The 27028-nt window shown below is 37.0% G+C and overlaps 1 protein-coding gene and 1 pseudogene across 3 annotated transcripts in view; both read left to right on the top strand.

Moving 5' to 3' along the window:
* The window catches only part of LOC125412531 (BEN domain-containing protein 5), a 1187626-nt gene that overhangs the window by 115742 nt on the left and 1044856 nt on the right, over positions 1-27028 (top strand). The window lies entirely within an intron of this gene.
* Positions 14350-14995, top strand: LOC125412534 (glycolipid transfer protein pseudogene; annotated as a pseudogene).

Genomic DNA, 27028 nt, shown 5'->3' with positions numbered 1-27028 from the left:
CCGCAGCAGTGGGGGGAGGGGAGGGGTCCCTTGGAACACCGAAGACCCTGTCGCGGAAGCTGAGGAGGGGAGGGCTGTGCTCCCTTCCCGGACAGGCAGGCAGGCTGCCCAGGCTAGCACCCACTCACCTCTCTGGGAAGAACTGCTCAGCAGGGCCTAGTGTCTGCTTTTAAAAATGCTGACAGCCTAGTTAAGTAAGGTTCACCACAGTCAGAAAACCATACAAGACAAAGTTTAACAGCTAAATTCTCATTAACTTCTTATTTCTTGTTGTGTTCCATGCTCTAGGCTAGATAATGGGGTCTCAAAAGTAACATTTTGGGCCCTTGTTGTGAAGGAGCTCACAGTCTGATAGCACATAGTAAATAAACACAAAAAGCTACAGAAACTGATCAAGTTTAAGTTACTGACATCATCTTTCAACTGTTAAATACTCTGTACATGCTTATGACCCCAAGAAAGACCTTTGCACTTTGGTCTAGAACACCATTGTTTTTATTCAGGTTTGTTCAAATGTATTCATTCTTTAATGAAAGTTTCATCTTTTTATTTTGTTTATCTGTGTGTTCATCTGTGTGTCTCTGTGGATATGAGCATGTGAGTGGAGGTGCACAGGGAGACTAGAGAAGAGCATCAAATCCCTTAGAGCTAGAGTTCAGGCAGCATGAGGTGTCTGACATGGATGCTGGGAACCAAACTCTGGTCTGTAAGATTGATATAGATTGGCATAGAGCATCAATGTTGATCAGTATTTTAATTGTATAATTATCAATGCTGAGATTGCTGCTTTGCATAAACACATAACACAAAATAGTAGGACAATGTATAGAAATCATTAGAAATCTTTCTTAATCTCAAGTCAAAATTATTGAATGATTTTTATGAAATTTAAGTCAACAAATCAGATTTAAAAATCAAATATTATAACAGAAGACACACCAAAACTATACAAATTTTATTTGGGCTGAAGAATGAAGGCAGAGAAATCATGGTGTTTTCATAAGAACAGACAATTTTGTATGTATAGTATAAACACTGTAATCCATAACATGGAATAATTGATAATCTGAACTGAGGTGTTTCATGTGTGGTTTATGGGCATTGCACAGTGACTGCACATGCACTGCAAAGTGAGCAAACTGTTTGTTCACCAGCAAGGCTGCAGTGAAGTTGTGTGATACAACAGAGGACAGAGACAATTCATTACGCATTTGAATGCAGTTTTAACCCTAGGTTGTCTATGTTTAGAACTCTCTTACTGTTGCTGGGTTCTTCACAGCTCACACTTTCAGATATGCAACTACATATGGTCTTCTAACTTACAAGATGAAACTGAGGCCCTGAGGATCATGAGATAGTACTTAAAAAGTTGTGAGGCCAAACAGATCTTTCCTCTTGTTAAGGCAATCTATCTCAGGTCTTTTCTTCAGAAACTAGAAAAGTGACTAAGAGAAGGAGGGAGAGAGAGAGTGGTTGTTAGATAATTTACAATTTTTTATTAATAAATTTTTATTTAAAACATTATTACATCATTTTCTCCTTTTTATTTCTTTAATTGCTCCCATATTCTCCCCTTACTCTTTCTTTCTCAAATTAATGGTCTCATTTTCTTTGATTATTATTGCTACATATACATATAAACACAACTTTCTGAGTCTGTTTAGTGTTGCTTGCATGTATATGCTTCCATGGCTGATCGCTTTCTGTTGCATAACCAGTTAGGGGGCTTGTCCCTGGGGAAGACTGATTCTCTCTCAGCAGTCATGAGTTCCTGTATAGTTCTTTGTCTAAGGTGGTGGTCCTTTGAGCTTTCTGCATTGTCATGTCTACTGGTGTTATTATTCAGGTCTTGTTTAGGAAATGTATTGCTGAGTTATGGGTGTAGCTTTCCTCTCCTTTCTAGGACTTTGTGGTCCTCAGTCTTCTATAGTCTTTCTGCCAACTCTTCCCAGCTGTTCCCCGAGTCTTTGGTGCAGGACTCATGTCGTTGATCTATCTGTTTGGGTTAGGAACCCTATAGTCAACAACTCTCTGCACTTTGACCATTGTGGCTTTCTTTAATGGTCTCCATCTGCTGAAAAGAGGAGCTTCTTTGATGTGGGGCGAGAGTTATTCTTGTGTCTGTGGATATGAGGATAAATATGTAGAATACAGTTAGGAATTATGCTTGTATCGACAGTTCTCTTTTAAGATCCGTAACCTCACATATTTTTGAGATTTCCCTGCCACATAGAGAAGACAATATTTCTCAGCTGACAACCTGGTCCTCTGGCTTTATGCCACCTCTTTCATATTGTTCAGTAAAAAATTAATTTTATTAATTATTTGAGAATTTTGCACATTGTGCTTTTTTCTTTTTCATTAATTTTTTTCCATTTATTTTATATTCCAATTGCAATTTTCTCTTCCTCCTCCCCTCCTTTTTTCTCCACCTGCCTCCCTTCTGTCCTCCCCACATCCACTCTTCCTCTGTTTCTGTTCAAAAAGGGGCAGACCTTTCATTGGTGTCAACAAAACATGGCATATCAAATTGAGGTAGGACTAGGCTATTATCTTTGTATTAAGGCTGGGCGAGGCAACCTAATATGGGGAATAGGTTCCCAAAAGCCAGCTCAAGCACTAATGCACATCATGATTTGAACATGCAGACCTGTCTACCAACTCCTCTCAAACTCCATTTCATATCCACTCTTTCACTCTTTGTGTCCTTGTTTTTTGTTTTTTGTTTTTTGTTTTTGCAAACACATCAAGTCCAATTAGTCTGTCCTATATATTTGTGTTTTTGTGACCATTTGTGTTTTTGTGACCATCCACTGGCATGTGGTAGACTGACCGCAGGGCATGCCAGAAAGACAACCCACTCTTTTTTCTGTAGCTGTCAGTGACCAATAGTGCTTCAGCTAGGGCTGCAACTTCATTACTGCCTTCCTCTTCCATGCCAGAATTTTGTCTGGATTGATCTTTCATGATGTCACAACTTTGTGAATTCCTATGTGCAACTGCCATGTTGTGTCCATGTTCATTGTAGGCATCCACCAGCCCCATCTGGTGTTCCATATAATTTCTTATTATTTGATTATAATGTATCAACTTTTCTAGCATGTAGTATCATGGAAGCAGTGTTATGTCTGTTTTAATAAGTACTTTATATCTCCAATATAGTGTCCCCCCCTTTTTTTCTTAGACATTGTGTAACTCTGGTTGGCCTGAAGTTTGCTATGTAGACCGGGCTGGCCTCAAAGTCACAGAAATCCACTTGCCTCTGCTTCTCGAGTGTTGGGATAAAAGGCATGGCCACCTCACCTGGATATCAGCAGCTGTTGGCTGAAGGAGCTCCTACAGCATTTGTGGGTAAGAAGCATTATCAGGCGATATAGACTAAAAATAGAAACATTGGAAACAGAATATTTTGTCATGTGTCTATTTCCCTATGCCTAGGTAGAGGCATATGATATAGTTTTTTGATTATGTCCAGAGATTATGTTTAAGCAAAGGTTTCTTTTGAATTCATCTTAGTGTTTTGGTATTCCTTTATAGCAAAATTTTATATTATTTTTATTTTATTTTATAATTTTACATTTCTGTATCATAATTTTAAAGACTTTTATTAATTGAAATAAAATATATCACTTTGCCTTCCCTTTCCTTCCTTTATATCTTCCCAGACACACCCCTTCTGAGCCTTTCCATGCCTCTTCATTCTCAAGTTGGTGCGGCCTCTACCTAATAAATAGTCTCGACTAGTGGATAATCATGAGCTGTTTACTTTGCTATGAGTTTTATGAGTTGGGAGTTTTAATTTTCTGAATTGAATCCAGGATTTATTTTGGATCCTCAAAGATTAGTACATTGGTAAAGAATTACCTTTTCAACATTATTTTTTTAAAAAATAAAAAGCAAATTAATTAGAATTTCCTTAGAGCTAGGGCATGCTAGAATTATAATTTCTCTCTGGGCCTGGCAGTTCTGCATCATTTTTTATGTTTCTTGCAGATGATGCACTTTTTATTCCATTAAACCTTATAGCTCTGGCCTATTTCCCACACCTTTCATCTCAGAGATTCATATGTCTGTTTTTCTTACTGTAGCCTAGACATTTATATACATGCAGGTCCCGTCCAGTAGACTTCAAGTCACTGGAAGTTAAGGAATTTCTTCTAAACTATCTTTCCTTTGGTGTACTTCTGTATAGTATCTGACTTAGTGGCTCCGCCGTAAATGTTTGTGTAATTAATAAGCTTAAAATTATTGCCATGAAGACCAGGAGAGGCAAGAAAAGTGGTTTGTAACAGGTCATTTACATAATACTGTGCTGGTCAATAGAGATTAAAAGTCTTAAAATGATCAGGTCGTATCTTGTCTTAAAATTCATATTCATAGATTATATGACACTGAAAAGCCTAAGTGAACATGTACTTTGATGTCAGTGTTCTTCAGGTAGGAAGTATGTAGAGGACTAGATCTTCGTCTTTTGTGATGCGTATTTGTGTATATATGTATTTATCTGAATGTTCCATAGAGCATCCAGTCTGCTGTGTCCAAATATGCGCGTTCATACATACAACTGCAAGTGGCTCCCACTCTTAACAGCCCAGAGCCTACAAACTAAAGGCAGCTAGGTTCAAACAAATTCCTATGGAGATTATTTTTCTTTTCCTGTTGGAGGCACTAGTATGTTCAGTAGAAAATTTACAGTTATGAAGTAGCAGTGAAATCATTTTATGACTGGTAGTCACTACAATATGAGGAACTGGAAGGGTTGGAGCATTAGGAAGGTTGAGAAACACTGATCTAAGGAATCCTTGGTTAACTTTATGTTTTGGCTATTATAAATACTATTTCAGTAAGTATGGGGAAATACTACATGTTTTCATTAGTTTTGATGAAATGAGTACATAAATTATGTAGCTGTCTCAAAATCACAAATCACTTGAATTTTTTGCAATAATTTGCTCTAAATTTCTAGGCTACCCAGTAATCTTCAGCCTAACATAAATTCACCATAGAAAACAGATTTTTTGGTTCTTTATAACTTTTATCAGTTCACCTGAGTACATCTAGTTATCTCTACTTTTAACAAAATTGTTGATATACTTGGCTCAAAGTAGAAAAAAAATTACTCAATAAGAAGACTCCTTTACATCCCTTTCCAAACGACACAATTTCTATGTTCTGCCATACTTGTGAGTTTTCTCAGGCTGTCTCAGGCTCTCTTAGTCTTGTTTATATGCAGAAACAAACAGATACACACATTTTAATCTTTTGTGTGTAAAGTTGTATAACTTGTGCTTTTTATGTAAAATATATTTAACTATTTAAGCTAAATCAAATAAATTTTAAAATATTTTAAAATATGAGAAATAATGTTTTAAATATATTTTAAATAAAATACTAAACAACTGAAAAGAGGAACCACTCTTTGGCATCCTTTCGTCTTCATTCGTATAGCAGGGTGACTACTAGGTAGAACCATATAATACACATTTCAAAATGAGGATTAGCTAAGGGCAGGAGATCTGCCTTAACATAGACAGCACCATTCCATTGACTGAGAGAGGGGCAGGTGGATTAAAAGGAAAAAAATGGAGACAATATTAGAATACATGCATTCTCTCTCAATTTTCTGACCACCATAGGTGAGCTGCTGTGTTCTGCCCCCTAGTCATGATGGACTGAACCTTCTGAAATACTGAACCAATGTAAACCTTGAATCCTTTAAGTTACTTGTTCAGTTAACTTGTCACACAGAAAAAGAAAGCTGATAACAAACATAAATACTTAATATGAAATTCTACCTTCTTAACAAATTTTAAGTCAACAATTTTTAATCATGTTGGTTATAGACAGGCTATATAGAAGAATATTATTAATTTTATCAATATATTTTATATTTTTATAAAATAATTGCTTTTTCTTTTTTAATTTTTACCTTTTCTTTTTGAGCTTATGATATAATTACAAACTTTTCTCATTCCTTTTACTTCCTTTAAACCCTCTCATATATCCTTCCTTGCTTTTAAGTTCATAGCCTCATTGTTGTTATATGTATGTATCTGTCCATCTGTCTGTCTGTCTATCCATCCCTAAATCCAGAAGTATAGTCTGTTCAGTCTGTATAATGTTGTCTGAATAGATGTCTTCCAGCTGACCATTTGGAATTAGATAACCTGTTCGTGTGCTCCTCCCAGGGAAAGACTGTTTTCTCCACCCTCCCCCAATCCTTATTTGCTTTAATTTTTTTGTGTATGGTTGAGGCTTTGTGGTTTTTTTCATTCATTTCAACATGTCTATTGTTGCTGTCTTTGTTTAGCTCGTGTTTAGACAGTCATGTTAGTGAAACTAGGGAGTTTGCTGTGAAATTTTTCTCCTAGGAATGGTAGGAGTAATATTTTTAGGGAAAATGCATACCCTAGTTGTTAGGTACTATGTAGTGAAGTTTCATTTGTATTAGGTTTACATACCTGTCATTTTTATTGTGCTATTGTAACAATTCTACTAATAAGTTTTGAAACCATAGTACTGTCTTGTCTGACGATCATTTTTATTATTCTAGAAGTTTCATTGACTACTATTAAGAAATTACTTTTAGTATCCTCCTTGGGTAATTTAAACTTTATTGTGATAAAATACAGTGTTCAATAGCACTATTCTGTTGGTAGCATATAATGTCATATTTATGCTGATTGATTCTCTTCAATTGCCTAACCACCTATGAGATTCAGAGTTTTCCCTGTTAATTTTGCTTTGGAATTTTTATTTCTGAATACAAACAGGGAACAAACTATATATTAGCACTGCATGTTTTTTTTAGATACTAGTGGGAGCTTCAGAATCTATAACAATGAAATAATATGGAGGTAAATTGCCATAATATAACATAGGTTTTCATATCCTAGAAATCTTCAATATTTGCTAACTTGGATCATACTCATGTGCAAATTATCTGCATGCTATGATGTTAGAAATACAAATTTGCTCCTTCCATAATAAGATTATTTTTTTTTCCTGATAACCTGGACATGCTTTTCCCTGATATTTATTGTGTGCATTTAGGGATAGTAAGTTGTTACTTTTACAAGTTAAATGAGATTCTTTATGTGTTTGTGTAAGTATGCATACATATGTTTATATGTATATTTGTGTGTGCAAATATCTTTCTCTTATCTAATGTGTGTGTGTATGTGTATGTATGTGCATGCACACTCGTGCACATGTGCGAGTGTGTGTGTAGGCCAGAGAAAAATCTTTTTTTTTCCTCAGGTGCTGACCAACAATTTTTTGAAATAGATCCCTCATTAGTCTGGAGTTAGCTAATTAGGCTAGGCTGGCCGGCCAGCAAACCTGTGGAACTGCTTGTCTCCATGTTACAAGCATGCAAGTACTTTACAAGATACACTGTCTCCCCAGATTGTGAGTCTTAAGCTAATTTTTATTGATTAAACTCTAAGTTACCATTGAGTAAAACAGAAGTTACTATACACATATACATTTATTTTAAACAGTTTGTAGAGAAAGACCCAGTATATACATGGGCGCTCTGCTCATTGACTGACCTTACATGATGGTATCCTAATTCAACTGTGCAAAATTATGAAGTTGTTTGAGAAGCACCATGATTTGTTGTAACCTGAGGCTGGTAAATTTTGTAGTCTGGATCCTCCTATCTTTTTTTCTTTCTTTCTGAGTCTATGCACATCTTGATCTATCCTGTCACTAAAACAAAGAATTAGGACTATATTCCTTTCAAGGCTTGAATCAAGTATTTTTATGTTTCAACACTTTGGCATAATGGCTCATGGGCAATCACAACCAAGTAGAGAGATTAAAAGCAAACTTTCAAAAAATATCTATCTTCATATCCTTTGAGAATTACTTGCATCTGTGCCATTTCCTTTTTACATCACTGTAGGACTGTTTCTCTTTGTTTCTGAGATTGAGCTCTCCACTTGTAAATCATATGCACTTAGTCCATTTGAACTTCCATAATAACCGTCAGCACCACAACAGACCAAGCCCCCTTCAAAAATAACAAAAGAAAACAACTGAGAAAACAGATAACAACTTGTGCTAGAGGAATGTGAACAAAAGGAAAATCTATTCTGCTGGTCGGAATGTAAACTTGTCTAGTCTCTATGGAAAATTGGATGGAGGTTCCTCAAAAACCTAAGAGTAAATCTACCATATGGTCCACCTATACCACTCTTGGTTCTTTACCCAAAGCACTCAGAGTCAATTTATTACAAAGATACTTGCACATTACTGTTTATTTCATCACTATTCACAATAGCGAAGTTAGGGAATCAACTCAGGTTTCCATGAACAGAGTAAGTATATCGAAAATGTCATATTTATTAATTATACATTATGTATGCATGCTATAGAAGATGAATTAAGTCAGGTAACTTGCAGAAAATGGGTTCAGTTGGAAAGAATTATTAAGAAAATTAAGTCAGACTAAGAAATACGAGTATCATGTTTTCCGTCACTTGTGAGTCTACTCTGTCAATCTCAAGATTAGTGTATAATAGTCAAACTTTGTATTTTGAACAATTGTGTTTAATAGGTATACAACAAACAAAAGTAAAATAACAAATAGCGATCCATTAGAAGATTTGATTTTTTGGAGAAGTGTAACTTTCTGGTTCTTGCATGATGCTTTTTTCTGTTCTTTCTTGTGGAGAGTGAAAGACAGTTCTCTGGAACCTCTTCTACGTGGATACTTATTCCATTTGTGAGGGATTTGCCCTACTAAAAATCACTCTGTCAAAATACTTTCAAAATAAGTTACCATATTGACAAGCCGAAGGCTTCTTCAAATTTTAAGTTCCATTTCCATTTTCTGATGGAAAAATTAATCTTCAAATTATTTCTCTCATAATTTACTAAGTAATCAATGATGGCTACATTGTACCTTAGAAACATCACTGTATTAATATCCTATCAGATTGATTTAAAGTTCTTTGTAAAAGAACATTAGCACATACAGTGTTGAGGCAAGGATTTCTTTTCATGTGACTTTTCAATAATACATTGCTCATTTCTAGTTGAGACCTCATTAGAATGACCTTTACCACATTTATACGCCTGTTCATGTCATGGATACTTAGAAGAAAGCTGAGGCTTTCTGTCTCTAACCTTCTTCTGAGCTTTCCCCACAATCAACTGTAACAGCTTGTTCACAGCAATGTAACTAGCACACACCTCCAGACTCTCCTAGCATCTATCAATTACTCAGTTTCATAATCCTTTTGACATTTTGGGAATCTGTTAATATCAGCACCGTACTGAAAGTGCCAGTTTTTGTTTTAGTCTGTTGGGTCACCATAATACCATAGACTAGGTAGCCTTAAATCAAAAAAATCTTATTTCCCTAGTTCTAGACTTTCAGAAGTTTGAGGTCAACACACCAGGAAACTGACATCTGGAGAAGATTCTGTTTCTGTAGCCTTCTCCCTGTGTCCTCTTATTGTAGACGGAGACCTGAGGAGTCTTTTATAAGGGTCCTGTGTTAGTCACTTGTTTTGTACCTGACGAAAGGAAGACAGGGTTTATTCTGGGTCCCAGTTTGATAATACAATAATTCACAGTGGGGGAGCGCTAACTGGTAAATCCTTTGGGGGAAGGCTTGAGGCAGTCCCATGTGGTTATGAAATTGATAGCTTTGATTTTATCCTGGCTGTTTACAGGTATCTCCTGGAGACCAACCATGGTTTCTTGTTGTACAATCTTCCCATGCATAGCTGACTGATTCTTAGGGACAAGGTGAGGGGGAGAGGTAGGGGTAGGTTGTGGGAGAGGCGGAGAAAGGGGGGAAAAAGAAACTTAGAGCTGGTGGGTGGAGGGACTAAGGGAGGAGAAGAGAGGAGGGGAGGGAGAGAGAATTTCAGGAAGCAGAACAATATAATGAATTATTTACAACCATGCATATTTTGTCACCTTTGAATATTTATTTTTTGTTAGGAAAAAAAAACCCACAGATATCACCCAGTTGTCAAGGAGAGAGTATGACACAAAATTGTAAATTCTAAAGGTTGAGAATCATGGAGGTCACCATGAGTCCAAACCATACATCCTAACTAAACTGATACTGGCAAAGTCAAGGGCATTGATGTTGTTAATGGAGGTTACTATGGAAGTAAAACTGTCACATTCCACTTAGGGAAGCTCTCACAGACATACTCTTTCTTACTCTCCCTTCTGCTTACTCCTTCTCTGCTCCCACTTTCCACCCATTTTCTATCAAAGTCTCACAACTTTGTACATAAATAAAAATACTTTTAAAGCAGTATTGGAATATGTCACTTTAGTTTTGTGTCTGTTTGTGCCTCTAAGTCATTATCTAAACCATTTACTAAGTCTGTGGAGACTAGTGGATGTGCTATAAACCCAATGAGGAAATGCGTCGAGATCACTATTGCTCTCTTTAGAGAGATTAAGAATGACCTAGGGTTCAGATTCTTTGTAATGGCATATAATATGTAACCATTTGTCTGACCCATTCATTAATTCCTTCTAGAATTAAGTTTTCTCAAGTCCATCAGCGTATTAATCAATTCTTCTGGTAGGAAAACTCTTCTCACAGCTTGTTCTTGGCCTGAGAGCAACAACTAGCAGTTCTGAGTCTGTCATGTGCTGGCTGATCTCCATGTATCATATAATCTTAAAATTACCGATTTTTTTTTGTAGATTGAGGAGATTCATGTTTAAAGCTTACTGTGGCAGAACTAAGATGGAATCTATCAGTCTGACGTGCTATTTGTATTACAAATGATGACCTGTCTGCCTTTTTCATATGTATCACTTCATCCTGCCCCTTTTTGTTATTGTTTTACATACATGTTGCCTTGCTTGGATATGGCATCTTTAAAAGTAATGTTCGTGCCTCATGACAGCCTCTGCTGCTCTACCCCCTGGTGCAGTGTTATGCATATAATTGATCTTCATAATTCTTATTGCAAAAGAATGAAACATGTTATGGCGTTCTTTTTGGAGACATAGGCTATGTTCTTTATAATTTGTCTGTGTATTTCCTTTGCAAATATTTACTGGGCCTAGTATCAGCTCAGGCTTACTTTTAGAGGATCAGACCATCCTTGGCTTAAGTGTTAGTGTTGACATTTAATTGTACGCTCTTAGCTGTCTTACTTACCTTTCCCGAGCCACTGTTTTTTCAGTTTTAAGAATAATTTTAAGCACAGATTTATGAAATTGGTTAGATAATGTATGTAAGGAAATTCATGTATTGAGTTCTTGCTAAATGTCATTTCTTTGCTAAGTTTTACTCAATGTCTTATTGAAAGTAAAGTTTTACTACCCCAATGTCTTATTGAAAACAAGAGGTAGTTTTTAAAATGGAATAGGTTTTTACCATTATATTTAACTTATTATTGTCACATATCACTTTCCATAATATAAGATGTTAAAATTGATGAATTAAGATTGTTTTACATTGTAGACTTTTTGGTCTATATCTTGCCTTAATAATAGAGTTGCTCAATTAAAAAAATATAATCATGGAACTGTGAATTAAGTGCATCTATCAGCAATTGTTCATTCTAGACACACAATTCTTCGCTCAAATCTTCAGTTCTGAGATCTGCATGTTTTTAGAAAACTTCCCAAAGTAGAATGTGCAGATTTTCATATTTGATTTATGACCTTGATTTCTAAGACTTCTGATCTCGTACTTCCTCATAGTGATAAAGGGCTAATTATTAGAATATCAAATGAAGAAACATAGTTTAAAGCTCTCTTTTTTGTTTTATTTTTAGTGAAATCAGCATTGATGATAATTGGCAATGTCTATAGTTCACAACTCATACAGTAATTTGCTTTATGTTCTTCTTGACTATCTGAAGTTACTGTTTCATAGCATCATTGCTCCTGTTGAATCTTAGGATAAATAGAGTGGACACTAAAGAATCATCTATTTTCAAAATTACAGTTTGTTTTTTTTTGGATATAAAAGAATGTTTTTGGATATAATGGAAAAGAAATTGTGAAGAATTAATATAAATTATCATTTTATATTCAATTTAAATGTTCATATTTTTATTAATGAAATTTAACTTATGATAAAGATGGACTTTTGTAAACAATATTGTAATTGTTATGTAAGAAGTTCTTTAGATGCATTCAAATGTCAGTATTGAATTAGCAGTTTCAACTTTGTAAAGGTAGTAATCATAACTTCTAAAGAAAGAGCTTAGCCATCAAAAATGTCAGTCACTAGAGGAATAGGTTCTTCATATAAAAACATTTGCATTCTTCAACAGCCAATGGCATGATAAAAATTACATATTTTATCTATTACAATAAATCTGTAAGCTGAAGATTTTAAATTACACTAAAGATATGTACAATTAGAAATTTAATGGCACTCAGTATAATTTAAATATTTTAACATTCAGTAATTTCTGAAGCATATTAAGTAATCAGTCCTATTCTTGCTACCTATACTTTTTAAACACTGTGTCAAGGTACTGTTTTAAGTTTTTATGCCCTTAACATAGTCCTGTGAGGCATTATTTCTTATTTTTCTTTCTAACAAAAAGTTAAATAGCATTTTTCTTCAAAGTATTATTTAAATACAACCAAACTTTTGACTCTAGTGGATCCTCACTGCTCTGGAGCAGTCCACAGCAGCCAGCAAAAGATGAAAGACCTGTGGGCAATTTGCACCAACACCTCAGACACCCAATGGATTCTGTAACGTCTACATCCCACTCTGCCACCCAACTCCACTGACACCATCATCCCCCCCCAGGCCAGCTGTTCACTGAGACATCCGCAGCATCTATACAAGCACCACCTACTCAAGTTGGAAGAACAGATGGGAAAATAACAGTATAAGAATACATGCAACAACATAAAGAATAATTTGGCACAACCAGAACCCAGTGGTCCTCCACTGGCAAGACATGAACATGCCAACACAGATGAAACAGAAGAAAATAATCTTAAAAATAACTTTATGAAGATGATACATAGGCCTTGAAAGAGGAAATGAAAAATTCTCTTAGAGAAATCAAAGAAAAGACAAAAAATTGGAAGAAATCAATAAATCCCTTGAAGACAGTCAATAAATCCAAGAAAAAAATAATCAAACAGGTGAAAGAACCAGTTCAAGACTTGAAAATTGAAAAAGAGGTAATAAAGAAAAAAAAACTGAGGGAATTTCGGAAATTTTGGGTAACTGAAGAGGAACTACAGATGCAAGCATAAACATCAGAATACAACAGATGGAAGAGAGAATCTCAGGTGTTGAAAGTACTATAGAGGAAATAAATTCATTGATCAGAGAAAATATTAACTCTAAAAAAATTCTTAACACAAAATATCATGGGACACCATGAAAAGACCAAACCTAAGAATAATAGAGATAGAAGTAGAGGAATTCCAGTTCAAAGGCACAGAAAATATATTCAACAAAATCATAGAAAAATACTTTCCCAATATAAAAAAGACATGCCTATGAAGGTTTAAGAAGTTTACAGAACATCAAATAGATTGGACCAAAAAAAATCACATTGTCACATAATAATTAAAACATTGAATATACAGAATAAAGAAAGAATATTAAGAGCTGCAAAGGAAAAAGGCCATATAACATATAAAGGCAGACCCATCAGAATTACACCTGACTTCTCAATGGAAACTGTAAAAGCCAGAAAGTCCCGGACAGATGTTTTGCAGACACTAAGAGATGAAGGATGCAAGCCCAGACTACTATAAAGTAGCAAAACTTTCAGTCACCATAGTCAGAGAAAACCAGATATTCCATGACAAAACCAGATTTAAACAATACCTACCTACTAGTCTAGTCCTAAAGAAAGAACTCGAAGGAAAACTCCAACTCAGGGAAGTTAGCTGCACCCACAAAAACACAGGCAATAGATAATCATCTCACATCAGCAATACCCAAAGAAAGGAAACACAGACACACTACCACTGCCACCACCTAAACCAAAAATATAACCGAAGTTAACAGTCACTGGTCATTAATATCCCTTAGTATCAATGGACTCAATTTGTCTATAAAGAGACACAGGCTAACAGAATGGATGCAAAAACAGGAACCATCCCTCCGCTGCATACATGAAACACACCTCAACCTCAAAGACAGACATCATCTGTCTGGGTTGGGATCCATCTCTCTGCTGCATACAAGAAACACACCTCAATCTCAAAAACAGACATCACCTCTAAAGGGTTGGGATCAAATTTTCCAATCAGAGGGATCTAAGACGCAAGCTGGTATAGCTATTCTAATATCTGAAAAAAAAAAAAAAAAGACATGGGCGGGTGGTAACAGCCTGGACACGGACTCCCGTGGTGCGGGTTGGGGCATCACCAAGGGCCTCGACCCCAAAATGGCGCTGCTGGCCAAGCACCTGCTCAAGCCGCTGCCCGCGGACCAGCAGATCGATACTGGGCCCTTCCTGGAGGCGGTGGTCCATCTGCCTTCTTCGATTGCCTTGGGTCCCCAGTGTTTACGCCCATCAAGGCAGACATAAGTGGGAACATCACTAAAATAAAGCCGTCTACGACACTGATCCAGCCAAGTTCAGGACCCTCCAGAACATCCTGGAAGTGGAGAAGGGCATGTATGGAGCGGAGTGGCCCAAAGTAGGAGCCACACTGGCACTGCTGTGGCTGAAAAGGGGCCTGCACTTCATCCAGGTGTTCCTACAGAGTATCTGTGACGGGAAACAGGATGAGAACCATCCTAACCTCATCCGTGTAAAAGCCAACAAGGCCTATGAGATGACCCTAAAGAAGTACCACGGCTGGCTAGTGCAGAAGATCTTCAAGGCAGCACTATATGCAGCACCCTACAAGTCTTACTTCCTGAAGGCTTTCCAAGGGGCAGAACGTGACGGAGGTGGAGTGCCTTGAGAAGATCCGCCTCTTCCTGGTCAACTACAGAGCCACCATTGATGCCATCTATGACATGTACACCAAAATGAACGTAGAGCTTGACTATACAGTGTAGGCGCCCAGACACAGCCCCATGTGGGAACAAGCAAGCTGGGGTGCCCAGCTTTGCCTCCAGGCCAGCCTAGGTCTGCAGGGGACAGCCTCAGCTTGTTAGAGGTCATTTGTTTTGTTCGTTGCCTATTCTAATGGAGCAATAAACACCTTCTGCTTTCCCAGCAGTACAGGTTGAGCAAGCTTCCCTCCAGTGTGGTCAAAACCAATTAACGTTGCTCAATTAACATTGCTAATGATCAATTTCTAGGGTTTTCTGTCTTTTCCTCCCCTACCCAGCTCAGGAGGAGCCCAGCCTGAGGTAGACGTACACTTCACCCAGCAAAGAGACCTGATCCATCTGGCCCAAGGATGTCTTAGATGTTTGGAGGATGATGGAGTCTGACTGGAAGTTCAGTAGGGTCCCTACTCTGGTGTCTGTTTAAAAAGCAAGCTGGTGGGAGCCCTCAACGTGGCTGGCACATCTGCCTTTGCCAGCCCTGCTCTCTCTCTTTCATTCTGTCTTTTGTCAGACAGGTTGTTTTGTTTTGTTTTGTTTTGTTTTAGCCGAAATGAACCAGCAAGCCTTTTCAGATAACTGACTAGGCACACACAAGTGACCATACATGACTGTATTTGCATACTTCTGCATAATTATTTTCTTTAGGGTTGGCTTTTCCAACCTTAGAAACTGCCTGTCATGGGAGCCAAGAAACTGCCTTGCTCCCTTAACTGTCCTTCTGGCACTAAAAAGTGCTATATTTTTTAAAGTATTGGGGTAAACAAACCATGAAAAAATTGATGTGTGTTAAAGAAAAAAAACAATGAGGAGCAATTGATGATTTTTATGCAGAAATTAAATAATCCTTAATAAATAAATCTATATTTTGAAATCAAAGAAGACTTCAAACTAAAATTAATCAAAATTGATGGAGAAGGACATTTTATATTCTATCACAGGAACAAATACATCAAGATACAGTTTCAATTCTGAACATTTATGCCCTAAATACAAGGCACCCACATTTGGTAAAGAAACATTACTAAAGCTTACCATCACATCAGACCCCACACATTGATGATGGGAAACTTGAACACCCTACTCTCACCGATGGACAGGTCTACAAGACAGAAACTTAACAGAGAGGGGAACTAACAAATGTTATGACTCAAATGAACTTAATAGCTATCTACAGATCATTTCACCCAAACACAAAAGAATATACATTCCTAGCACTTCATGGAACCTTCTCTAAAACTGACCACTTACTCGATCATAAAACAAATATCAATACATAAAAAAAACAGAATAACCCTGTGTATCTTATTGGATCACCATGGGATAAAGTTAGAATTCAACAGCAACACAGACTACAGTAAACCTATAAACTTATGGAAACTGAACAATTCTCAACTAAATTACCACTGAGTATAGGTAGGATTAACATAATGAAAATGGAGAGCATTATTTGAAATAGTCAGAATCTGGAAATAACCTAGATGCCTCTCAACCAAAGAAAAGATAAGGTAAATGTATTTATGCATTTACACAATGGAGTATTACTCAGCGGTAAAAAGCAATGATCTCATGAAGTCTGCAGGCAAATGGATGGATTAAAAAAAAGTTCTGAGTGAGGTAATCCAGACTCAGAAAGACAAACATGGTATGTATTCAATCATAAGTGAATATTAAGAGTAAAGTATAGGATAGCCAACCTATGGTCCACAGCCCAGAGAGGCCCAGAGAGGGATGCATGACTTCCCTGAGAAGGGGAAATAGAGTGGATCTCTTGGGTGAACTGGGAATGGGGACGAGGTCGGGGGATAGAAGTGTGGGAACTTTAGGGAGCAGATTTGGCAGGCTGTATGCAGGAGGCAGGTTGGAGACTAGACAGAAGTGGAGAGTTAGGTAAATGATGTCTTGATGGGGGAACTTTTTGGGATTAGGGAGAAGCATGACATCAGAGAAACCCTCAGTAATCCACAAAGATAACCCTACCTAAAACTCCTAGCAAAAGTGAAGAGGGTGCCTAAACTGGCCATCTACTGTAATCAGATTGGTGACTATCCTAAATGTCATCAGAGATAGTCTATCCAGTAACTGATGGAAGCAGATGCAGAGATCTACAGACAAGTACTGGTCTGGTACTACAGTCAAGTACTTAGCTGGCTTTTGGGGCCGGTTCCCTATGCTGGATTATCTTGTCCAGCCTTGAAGCAAGGGGAAGATCTCAGTTCTACCTCAACTTGATGTGCCATGCTTTGCTCGAGTCCACTGAGTTTGTTCATATATACACATGTCCAGGGCTGACCGTTTTAGATCAGATTATGTATGTGGGAAATCGTCCTGGGGGAAAACTGATTTTTTTCTCTCTTAGCATCTAGAGACCATCTGTAACTCCATATCTAAGGATGAAAACATGTAGGTTTCCCCTGTCTATACTGGATATTTCATTATGTTGACATATCTTTATACAGATAACTGTAACTCTCACAGTTTATTATAGAGACTTCTTTTCTCAAAGGTGGAGACTATAAACAAGATCTATAGCTGGTCTAAATGAAGAGAGTAAGTTACTCGGGTGCTCAACCCAAACTCTTATGCTCAAGGAAATTATTGATGAGGTGATGGAAAGACTGGAAGAGCTAGATGAGTAGTATTTCTGTTTGTGTGCCCTAGGTATGACAGCAAAGGCACACCCATAGGGCCTAACAGTATGCTTGTCTACTTCTGCATTTTATTGATTGCCTTCCAGAGTAGAGACTTTTAATGAATGATTTAATTTAGACACAGCATTTTACATTTGATAAAGTTCAGAATGTAATTGTTATATGGATATATTTAATAAACTAACTTCTACAAATATTAATATTTTGAGATTCAGAAACTTTATATCAGACAAGAGAGCAAAATGAATGGTGAAGTAACAACGCTATGACATTTTTCACATCTTTAATTGTAAGATAATTCAGGAACTTTCTATCCCAAAGCCTAGAATATCAAGGATTAATTAATTTTCAAATGACCTTAACCTATTTTTGTGACACTTACATGTTTTAATAATGTTGTCATATTACAAATGGAAAATGATGGAAATATTTGCTAGAGATTAGGTAACAAATTTAGACTATACATTAAGTTTTAATTTTGGAAAGAACAATGTCATCTTCTTATGCTTAGAAAGGTAATAACTTAAGGTCAAGTTAATAATATGATTTTTAAATTTTATCATATTAAGTGCATATGAATTCTATACTTCTAACACTGTCTTAGTGTATGATGCAATACGTGCTAATTACCATAAAATTAAATGATTCTTTAATGTAATTTAAAAATTTTAAAACATGAAAATATATTCTATTGAAAATGTGTGAGAGAAAAGGCAGAGTAAGGTAAATAAAAATAATCTGTACTTCGTGAACTCATAGAGACTGTGAATGTACCCAAGATCTGCACAAATTCCGTCGGACAAAATCCCAGCAAGGAAAGTGAGATGTGGATACAAAGTTCTACTCCTAATCAAGAAACTGTTTGAAATTGATACCTGCTGGGAAACTAAAAATCAGTTTTCTTCAGTGGCTTGTCACTAGGTTTATCAACCACAGCACGGGGCAGGCACCAAGACCTAGAGTAGTTAGTCGACCCAAAACAGACTCCATGATTGTGTGCACACATATTTTGTTTTGTTTTGGTAATTTGTCTTATTATTTTTTGTTTCTTTGTTTTGACCTTTGATTTGTTTTGTGTAATAGTGGGAACAGTGGGCCGCGGCCCGGCTCTCAGCTAGCTTTACCCAAAATAATTACACGGAAACTGTATTCTTTTAAACACTGCCTGGCCCATTGTCTTCAGCCCCTTATTAGCTAACTCTTACATATTGATATAACCAATTTCTAATAATCTGTGTAGCACCACAAGGTGGTGGCTTACCTGGAGGATTCTAACCCACATCTATCTCGGAGAGGAGAATCATGGCGACTGCCTGCCTCTGCTTTCTTTCTCCCACAATTCTGTTCTGTCTTCCCTGTCTCCCTATGTTCTGACCTATCAGGCCAAGCAGTTTTATTTATTAATTAACCAATGAAAGCAACAGATAGATAGAAGTCCCTCCTACATCATTTCCTCTTTTTCTGTTTAAACAAAAAGAAAGACTTTCACTTTGACATAGTAAAATTACATGTAGCAAAACAGTTATAAAGCAAGAATTACAGTCAAAATATTCATATCTATTTTATCTTTTATCATAACTAAGGAAAACAATAACTATCTACCTATTCTTCAACTCCATCAAAGACTCCAGAAGGATGTAATATTACCTAAGCAAACAAGAAGTAAGCAACTTCCAAAACTCTAGAAATGACAAAGACATCATTTTATGGGTTTGAGATGAAGAGAAAAGAGAGAGAGAAGGATGGAAGATGGAGGGAAGGAGAAAGATCTGGAAAGTGTTGGGGGAGGGGAACGAATGATCAAAATATATCGCACATAATTTTTTTTTAAATTAAAAAAACTAAAAAACCCCACAATTCTTCCAACAAGAAATGAATGCAATTAACCTGTGCCTTAACTTTTAATGCATAGAAAACATGAAACTTTCAATTCCACTTTACTTATTTGAGATTATAGATTAACTAGTGAAACACTTTGTTTTGGGGTTTTTACTAGACTGTTGTTTTGATCTGAATGTAAAATATTCACTAAATGTTCATGTGTTTGAATATTCTTTCTTGGGAGGTTGTGGAATTTTCAGAAGTTGAGGTCTAGCAGGGAAACTGGGTCAGGCTTTGAGGGTTATAGCCAAGCCTGATTCTGGAACTGGTTTTTGTCTGTGTTTCTCCACTACATAGATTTAAGAAGGTAGGCTTATACTGCTAGTGCCACAGCCAGGAGCCACCATGAACTCTGCAATGCCTCCTTTGCTATGCTGGACTTATGTCTCCAATCTGGGAGCTCCAATAGTTGTCCTCTCCCCTAGTTTCCTCTCATTATATGTTTGATCATAATATTGAGAAACCAAACACGATGATGAACAAATTTTAAATATTTTAAAATATAATTTAATAGTCTACATGTCAGGAAATGTTATTCAGTAATTGAAATATTGGAATTCTTTTTGTTTGCAATGTGATAATTCACTTTATTTTTTTTAAATGGAAAGTAAATTCTGTCATAGAATACATCCAAACCAGTTTCTTCTCACTCCATTCCTACTCCACCCATCTCCTCCCTCCCCAAGAACCACTCCCTGTTCATTTTCTCTTCAGAAAAGAGAAGGCCTCCAAGAGATGACAGTCAAACAGGACATAACAAGATACATTAAGACAAGGCAAAATCCCTCATATTGAGACTGGACAAGACAACCAAATAGGAGGAAAAGAGTCCTAAAAGCAGGTAAAAGAGATACAACCTTTCCCACTATTAGAAGTCTCAGAAGAACACCAAGCTAATAGTCATAACGTATATCCAGAGTACCTGTCACAGACTCATTGCAGTAACACAGTGTGCTACTTCAGTCTCTTTGAGCCCATCTGAGCCCTGTTTAGTTGATGCAGTAGACCATGCTCTCCTAGCGACCTCTGCTCGTATATCTCCTGCAGTCATCCCTCTCCCTCTTCCATGGGATTCTCCAATCTCTGAGGGGAGGGACACAGTGGAGACCTCCAATTCAGTCTCTCTCTCTCTCTCTCTCTCTCTCTCTCTCTCTCTCTCTCTCTCTCTCTCTCTCTCTCTCTGCATAATATCTGGCTGTGAGTCTCTGCTCCTGATCCCATTTGATGCAGAGGAAATCTCTCTTGGTGACAATTGTAGAAGGCACAGATATATGTGTATAGAAGAACATTATTAGGAATCATTTCATTGACCTTCCTTCCTTCCTTCCTTCCCTCCTTCCTTCCTTCCTTCCTTCCTTCCTTCCTTCCTTCCTTCCTTCCTTCCTTCCTCCCTCCCTCCCTCCCTCCCTCCCTCCCTCCCTCCCTCACACCCTCCCCGCTCTCCCTCCCTTCCTCCTTCCCTCCCTCCCTTCCTCCCTCCCTCCCTCCCTTCCTCCCTCCCTCCTTCCCTTCCTCCCTCCCTCCCTTCTTCCTTTCTTCCTTTCATTTTTTTTTCAGCCGTGTTTGGTTCTAACCTAGGTTTCTGGGCTATCCAATGTCTGATTTCTGGCTATCCAAGCAGTGTAGGGTATGGGATCCCTCCAATGCCTGGGCCTCAGAGTTGTTGGCCACTGGGGTCTTGTGGAGACCCCTAAACAAGCCAGACCGATGCTAGGACAAAAGGTTGCTCTCTGAAAACTGACAGAAGGGCCCCATTGCTAAGGCAACACCCACACAGCTCTTTTAACTTAGAGAGGTCGAGCTGGTACCTGCACGGAGCCTTCGCCCCTATAGTCTAGTTTCTTTGTTGTGAGAAGTACTCTGCAGGCTTTATAGAAACCTGGATACTAACCTTAACCTACAATCTGTCCTGCCTATAAGATGTGCTGGAGCAGTAGTGGCTCAGAAGTTGTGGGAGTGACCAACCAATGATTGCAATTCTTTAGTGGTTTCTGTATTGTTGAAAATTTAATGCTAATGATGCTGTTATGAATAATTATGAGTTTAAAAATTTCACATATAACTTTTAATATTTGTTTCCCAAGGGTATTGTACTTAGAACTGAAATGACAGTTTCAAAGGATCTGAAAGCTGTTTTGTTAATGTATTTGTTTTACAGAGCTCTTAAAGTCTACTGATAATCACTTTTCAGAATATTTACAATAATTTAAGGTTCTATAAATACTCTAAAAATGAAATATAATAATCCTTGTTGAGAACAATCACTATCAGAGGCCTTCCTTGGTCTTGTAGATGAAAATGTCCTCTCATTAGTTTAGATATTTTTAGTCATGTTTGTGAACATTTGTTTTTCTTTGAACGACCTTTTCAGGTCAGTTGCACATTTTTTGTTGGAGTTTTTTTTCTAGTGTTGTTTCAGAGGTTCTTATGGTTTAAGGATATTTAACCTTAGTTATTATTGTAGACAGTACTTTCTTATGTTGTTTTTAAATATTTATGATCATGATTCTGATCTAGGAGAGTTCAAATACTTCTATAAAATCATGTATATTTTTCATTTTAGGTATTAAGTTATTTATTTCTATGTTTAAATCTTAAATCCATCCAAAACAGAAAAAAATACTTTTGTGCCTAGACTTTTAAGTTTGTTCTATATATTTAATTCTTTTTTAATAAAAATATTTTAATAAATACTGTAATCTAAAATTCCAACTTAAAAATTTTCAAAGTTTTATTTAATTTGAATTTTAAGTATATACTTGTATACATAACTACACGTCTATATCTGCACCATACACAGAAGAAGGTGCTGGATACCCTGGAACTACAGCCAGTTTTGAACTCCTGCATGTAGGTGCTGGAAACCAAATCCAGATTCTCTGCAAGGGCAGCAAATAGTCTTAATCACTGAACCATATCTTTAGATCCTAAATTTTGAAAAGTAGCTAGTACTATCAATTTATTAATATAAGTAGCCATCTATTTACTTTTATTCTGATTTGTGATGCCTCTTAATTTCTCTTATGCATGTGTGCATGAGCATGCATACACACGATAGTGTGAGTTGTAATATTTCTTTATGTTTTAGGACTTAAGTGTCATGTCCTCAGCATTAGGATCTGACTGTTAAGTGCTGGAGAACTAAGAGCAATGATAATAACCTGTAATTTTTTGAGGGGGATGTCTATCCCACTTATCATCAGCTCATAAAGAGGTAACTAATGTCTGTTGTATCTAGGAGAAGCTTTGTACCTTAGTTATAGGGTAACTTCATTTAAATTCTTTTATGTATGTATATATGTTTTAGAAAGTTTCCATAGTAGTTGGCTTTCATATGGCTTTTTCAAAGGTACCTAGTATTAGCTGTCTCTCTGTATGCTTGCTCCTCTATCCTGCCCTTCTGTCCTCAACCCCATTTAATTTTTCCTGTTCCATCATTCCCCTTTCACACCAACTATCTTCTACCCCCTTCCCTTTAAATTCCTTTTCATGTCCCCTTATTTTCTAACTTCTAAAGTAGTCCAATTTAAACATACTCCTGTCTAAATATTTAAAACTAGCATCCACATATGAGAGAGAACATTCTACATTTCTCCTTCTGGGTCTAGGTGACTTTCTCAGAATGATAGTTTCCAGCTCTGTCCATTTAATTGAGAATTTCTTTTTTCTTCATACCCAGGTAGTATTCATTTGTGTATATGTACCCGTAACTAGGTAGTATTGCTGTGTGTGTGTGTGTATGCATATATATGTAATAAAAATATATCATATTTTTATTATGCTTTCATCGGTTGGTGGATACTTAGGATGTTTCCATTTTCTGGCTCCTGTGGATAAATCGTCAGTGAACATGAAGAAGCAAGTGTCTCTGTAGTATGATAGAGGCCTTTGGGTGGTATAGCTAGATATGTTAGATCTATGTATAGCCTTTTAAATAACTGCAACTCTGCTTTTCATAGGGGTTGCATCAGTTTGCTGCATTCTCATGCAACAATGAATAAATGCTTCCCTGTCTCCACATTTAAGCCAGCATTTATTGCCTTTTTTTCTTAGCTATTCTATTGGGTTAGCTGAAATATCAAAGCATTTTAATTTATAATTTCTTGATGCATAAGGATGTTGAACATTAAAAAAAATGTATTCACCTATTACATCAATTCTCTTCAGAACTCTGTTTAGTGCCATGCCTCAGTTTAATATTTTTGTTTCTTTTCGTTTTTTTGAAATGCTTTTTCTATATTTTAGGCTTTAAGTACAATGGGTAATCTTGGTTGTTAGTTTGACACAACAAAGAAGAAGGAAACTCTGATGGCAGAATTGTCTCCATAAAATTGGCCTTTTTTAGCTTTCTGTAACTCTACCTCCAAAGGATCTGGTGCTCTCTTCTTTCCTGCCCTGGCTCCTGCATGCACATCAACTCATGTAAGAAAACACATACAATATATAAACAAACAAACAAATAAATAACTACATCTTTAAAAGAAATGGATACCTACAGAGCTGGCAGAATTGGAGAGACAGACATCAAGCTCCCTGGAGTTCACTGAGCAGCTAGCCTAACTTAATGGATAGACTTTGTTTCAAAAAGTAGTGTGGCAGTCTGGCCTCTACATATACGTGTATACACATGGGTGCACACACCAGTAAATAAATGAATAAATAAAATTGGCCTGTTTTAATGTCTGTGGGGAATTTTCTCAATTGTAAATTGATGGAGGGCCCATCCCACTGCAGCTTGTGCAGTCATCCCTAGAGGCAAGCCAGTAGGCAGTCACTGATCTCTGGTTTCTGCTCCAGTTCCTATCTCCCACCTTCAGTTTTTTCCTTGGCTTACTTCATCTACAGGCTGTAATCTGTAAGTAGAAATAAGACTTTTCTTCCTGAAGATGGTTTAGGCCAGTGTCTTATCACAGCAACAAAGAGCAAACAAGGACACCACCCTATGTGTGATGTATAGCTGACAGAGATTTTTTTATAGAATTCAGTCAATATACCCAAACTTATGGGACACTTTGAAAGCAGTACTAAGAGAAAAGTTTATAGCACTAAATGCTTACTTAAAGAAGTTAGAGAAATCCCATGCTAGCAAATTGACAAAACACTTGAAAGCCCTAGAACAAAAGGAAGGAAACTCACCCATGATAATTAGACAACAGGAAGTAATCAAACTGAGGACCGAAATTAATAAAAAAAACCCACAACAAACAATATAAAGAATCAATGAAACAAAAAGTTGGTTCTTTGAGAAAATTAACAAGATAGACAAACCCTTATCCCAACTAATAAAAAGAGAGAGAGAGAGAGACAGACAGAGAGAGAGAGAGAGAGAAAGAGAGAGAGAGAGACTGTTCAAATTAACACAATCAAAAATGAAAAGAAGGACACTGAGGAAATCCATAGAATCATCTGGTCATACTTCAAAAACCTGTGCTCCAGAAAATTGGAAAATGTAAAAGAAATGGACAATTTTCTGGATAAGGTCCACATACCAAAATTAAATCAAGACCAGGATAAACAATTTAAATTGACCTATAACCCCCAAGGAAATAGAATCAGCCATTAAAAGTCTCCCAACTGGAGGGGGGGGGAGGAACTTGAACTTCCCACAGGGCAGGAAACCCTGACTGCTCTTAGGGATGGAGAGGCAGGAGGAGAGGGAGTGGGGGGAGTGGAAGGGTGGTGGGAGGAGGGGCGGAAATGGAAACTTTTATAATTTAATAAAATTACTTAAAAAAAAAAGTCTCCCAACTGAATACGCCCATCTCATCCATCGCACACTGCAAACTACAAGTCTCACTCTGTCCCCAAACCTTCCTATCTCCCCAGTAACCTCAGTGGAACTCTCAAACACAAGCAACAACTACACAGAGAGGACCAAGATAGGAACTCTGAAGCACAAGTTGTGTCTGCACAGAGTGGACCGAGAGAGTGAACCAAAAGAACAGACCAAGAGCGCAGGCCCAAGAGAGAGGGCCAAGAGAGACCTCAGTGGCTCCCTGAGACACAGACAGTGACAGTACAGAACAGACCTAGAACAGTTCCCCCAAACACAGACAGTCACTGAAGGGATTGTACCAGGATGCAAAGACACTGCCGGCACCAAGTGAAGAAAGAGATGGGTAGGCGCCAATGCAAGAATTCATCCAACAACCTGAAAAGCAACATGATAACACCAGAACCTAGTGGTTGAACAACAGGAAAACTTAATCATCCTAACCCACAAGAAGCAGAATAAAATGATTTTAAATGTAACTTTATGAGGATGATGGAGACCTTTAAAGAGGAAATAAAAATTCTCTTAAAGAAATGTAGGAAAGACAAACAAAAAATGGAAATCAATAAGTCTCTCAAAGAAACCAAAGAAACCAAAGAAAAACAATAAAACAGGTGAAACAAGCAGTTCAAACAGTTTAAGACTTGAACACTAAAATAGAGGCAATAAAGAAAAGGGAATTCTTGATATAACAAATCTGGGTAAATGAATGGGAACTACAGAGGCATGCATAACCAACAGAATACAAGAGATAGAAGAGAGAATCTCAAGTGTTGAAGATACAATAGAGGAAATAGATTCACTAGTCAAAGAAAACATTAAATCCAATATGTTCTTAGCACAAAACATCCAGGAAATCTGGCACACCATGAAAAGACTAAACCTAAGAATAGTAAGGGTAAAAGAACAACTCCAGCTCAAGGGCACAGAAAATACATTCAACAAAATCATAGAAGAAAACTTTCCCAACCTAAAGAAGTACATTCCTATGAGGTATAAGAAACTTAAAGAACAGTGAGTAGACTACAACAAACAAACAAACAAAAGTCCCCTCACCATATAAAAATCAAAACACAAAACATAATAAATAAAGATAGAATATTAAGAGCTGCAAAGGAAAAAAGGTCAAGTAGCATAAAGGCAGACCTGTCAGTTTTACACCAGACTTCTCAATGGAAACCATGAAAGCCAGAAGGTCCTGAACAGGTATGCTGCAGACACTAAGAGACCACGGATTCACGTCCAGACTATTATACCCAGCAAAGCTTTCAATCACCAGAGATGGAGAAAACAAGATATTCCTTGACAAAACCAGATTTAAACAATATGTCACAAATCCAGCCCTACAGAAAGTTCTAGAAAGAAAGCTTCAACTCAAAGAAGCTAACTAAACCCACAAAAACACAGAAAACAGATAACCTCACACCAGCAGACCCCAAAGAAGGGAAATACACAAACACTACTATCAAAATATAATAGGAATTAACAATCACTGTTCATTAATAACTCTTAATATCAATGGAATCAATTAACCTACAAAAAGACACAGGCTAAAAGAATGGATATGAAAGCAGGATCCATCCTTTTGCTGTATACTAGAAATACACCTCAACCTTAAAGACATTACCTCAGAGTAAAGGCTTGGGAAAAGATTTTCCAATCAAATGCCTAAGAAACAAGCAGATGTAGCTATCCTACTATCTAACAAAATAGAAATCAAACTAAAATCAATCA

This window comes from Myodes glareolus, chromosome 3, assembly GCF_982192425.1.
Source record: "Myodes glareolus chromosome 3, mMyoGla1.1, whole genome shotgun sequence".
Taxonomy (NCBI): domain Eukaryota; kingdom Metazoa; phylum Chordata; class Mammalia; order Rodentia; family Cricetidae; genus Myodes; species Myodes glareolus.
Note: the sequence above shows the minus strand (reverse complement) of the source record. Positions and strands in the feature narration are given on the sequence as shown.